Source organism: Rhinopithecus bieti, unplaced genomic scaffold, assembly GCF_001698545.2.
Source record: "Rhinopithecus bieti isolate Rb0 unplaced genomic scaffold, ASM169854v2 scaffold_51661, whole genome shotgun sequence".
Taxonomy (NCBI): Eukaryota; Metazoa; Chordata; class Mammalia; order Primates; family Cercopithecidae; genus Rhinopithecus; species Rhinopithecus bieti.
This window is the reverse complement of record NW_016895580.1, coordinates 1-2,629: the sequence shown is the minus strand read 5'-3', so window position 1 is coordinate 2,629 and position 2,629 is coordinate 1. Positions and strand designations below refer to the sequence as shown.

General features: G+C 67.3%; 1 pseudogene; it reads left to right on the top strand.

The window, feature by feature from the left end:
- The first annotated feature begins 485 nt into the window (after positions 1 to 485).
- On the top strand, positions 486 to 1,503 carry LOC108525977 (interferon-induced transmembrane protein 10-like; annotated as a pseudogene).
- Positions 1,504 to 2,629: the final 1,126 nt, after the last annotated feature.

Genomic DNA, 2,629 nt, shown 5'->3' with positions numbered 1-2,629 from the left:
CCACCCCCTCAAGGTTGGGCCGCTGGGACGCGGCGGGTCAGTGGACAGACAGCGGCCCGCGGGACGGCGGAAGGACGCGCGCACCGAGGCGCAGGGGTCCGGCCGCGCGCCGAGGAGTCGTTTGTAGGTGAGGAGGCGCCGTCCGAGCGGTTGCGGCAGACCCGGGTCGGGCTAGGGGCCGCAGAGCCTCGGCCGCAGACCCCCCCGGCGCGCGCTGCACAGGCGCTGGGCACGCGGGGTGGCGCAGGGCGCGAGCGACTTGGTGCCGCGTTGGAGAAGTGTTCGTTTCGCAGCCTGTCATTGTGCGTCTGTGTATGGCCCGGGGTGCGTGGCTCCGGGCAAGTGTGCGCGCTTGGGGTCCCCAGGTTGGAGGTGGGGGGCGGTGCGCACGAGTTGGAGACCCCACACCTGTGCCGGTTCTCAGCGCTCGTGGCTGAGCCTGCGTCGCCTTGTGTGGGGAGTTGTTTACTCCTCAGTGGCTCTGAGCGCGCCCGCGGGTGCGCCCGGGGTCTGGAGAGCCCGCGGTGGAGCCCGTGGCGGAGCCGGTGGCGGTATCGGGTGTCCGCGGACGCCGTGGACAGGTGCTTTGGCCGCTCTGCTCGCTCTGCCGGTTGGCGGCCGAGGCAGCGTGGCTGTGGGTCCGGCGCCCCATGTATGCGGGGTTGTTTGGGGTGCTGGGGCACTCTGTGTTTTGCAACAGTGTCAGTCTCAGCGCTGGTGTGCTTCTAGGGGGGTGCTGTTGTGTGTGTCAGTGGGTGAGTGTTTGTGCGCAGATGGCAAAGTGATGAAAGCCCCAGGTCCCTGCCAAGGCTGCTGCCAAGGGCTTTGGCATCGTCTGTGGCCGCCGAGGCCCCGGGGCGGGTGTGGGAGGCAGGTGGCAGGCTGGCAGCTGGCGGCCCCGCAGGGATTTCCGTCTCCACTGGGGCTGTTTTCGGGGCCGCCGGGCGTGAGGGTGGGTGCTGGCCGGTGGGCCCGACCCAGCTCGCTCTCACTCTCTCCTCTCCAGGCCCAGGGCCCCGGCCAGTGCCCAGCCCCGCTGGGAGCCCCGGCCAGCACCACGGACGGCGCCCAGGAAGCCCGAGTCCCCTGGACGGGGCCTTCTGGATCCCGAGGCCCCGGCAGGTTCGCCCAAGGGCTGCTTCGCTTGCGTGTCCAAGCCCCCCGCCCTGCAGGCTCCAGCGGCCCCTGCCCCTGAGCCCTCGGCCTCTCCCCGATGGCGCCCACACTGTTCCCCATGGAGTCCAAGAGCAGCAAGACGGACAGCGTGCGGGCCACCGGCGTGCCCCGGCCTGCAAGCACCTAGCCGAGAAGAAGACGATGACCAACCCCACGACCGTCATCGAGGTCTACCCGGACACCACCGAGGTGAACGACTATTACCTGTGGTCCATCTTCAACTTCGTCTACCTCAACTTCTGCTGCCTGGGCTTCATCGCCTTGGCCTACTCCCTCAAAGTGAGCCCGGTCGGCGGCAGGGGCAAGGGCGGGCTTAAGAGGTGGTGATGGCAGGACGGTCCCTGGCTGGCGAGCTCGGCCTCTCTCCCTCTCAGGGGAGCACACGGGTAGAGCAGGTGCAGTTGAGGGGCCAATGGTTCAAAGGACAGCGAGGGGTCCTGATCGCGGGTCCCAGAGAGGTCGGGGTACTGGCTAGGTCTGGGCGGGCAGGGGTCTGCCCTTCCCTCTCCTGAGCCGTCAGAGCCTGGTTTTCTGCTCAGCCAGCACAGCGGAACCTGCAGGAGGGGCTGGGGTGGGCCAAGGGGTCGGTGCTCGGGCTCAGGGGACATGGGAGGTAGACCTGGGCAACAGCCACTCCTCCGTGTACAGGGATGAGGCCAGCATGGGGCTGAAGAGGGCTTGGAATCCTACCCCTGTGGAAAGGAAGAGGGGCCACTTTCTTATCCAGCTCCTCACCCGGAGCCCAAGGGCAGGTGCTTACACAGCTCTGCCAGGCCATGCATGGAGACCAGTCCTGGGTGGCCAGGACAGCTCAGGGAAGAGGGGTGTAAACAGGTTCTACACCTCCCCAGCCCCACCCTGAGAGGGCATGACTTCCAGAATCACCTCAGTGCTGCGAGAAGAGCTGACTGGTAGCAGAGCAGGTGCTGGGCAGACATGACCCAGTCCCCTGAGGGCAAGGTGGAGCGACAGGAATGGAGATGGTGGGAGGGAGGCTGTGATGGGCTCACAGTGAGGGGGGCAGCCCTGTGTGAATGTGTCTGGTGCTGGAGCCCTTCCTGGGGAAAGGAGCGTGAGGGCGAGGGCAGGCCCCGGTGCCCTCCTCCCCACCCCGAGGCACCGGAAGGAAGGGCTTGGCTCACGTTTAGCCTAATCATCACATTTCCCCAGCCCAGACTTGAGTGGCCAAGGCCAGATGTACTCCACCAATGCAGCTGCCCTGCCGGGTGGGGAGAAGATGGGGATGCGGGGAGGGAAGAGGCTGGGCAGAGGCTGGCTGGGAGGAAGGACGCCTGGCCAGCTTCGCCTCTGCTCCATCCTTGAGCTCGAGCCCCACCCCGCCCGGCATCGCAACTGCCGTCGGCTTTCCCGCCCTGCTCCTGACTCATCATCATTGCCAACCCCAGCATAGCCCACTGGCACGGGCACCTTCAACCTCGGGCCTGCCGACCCA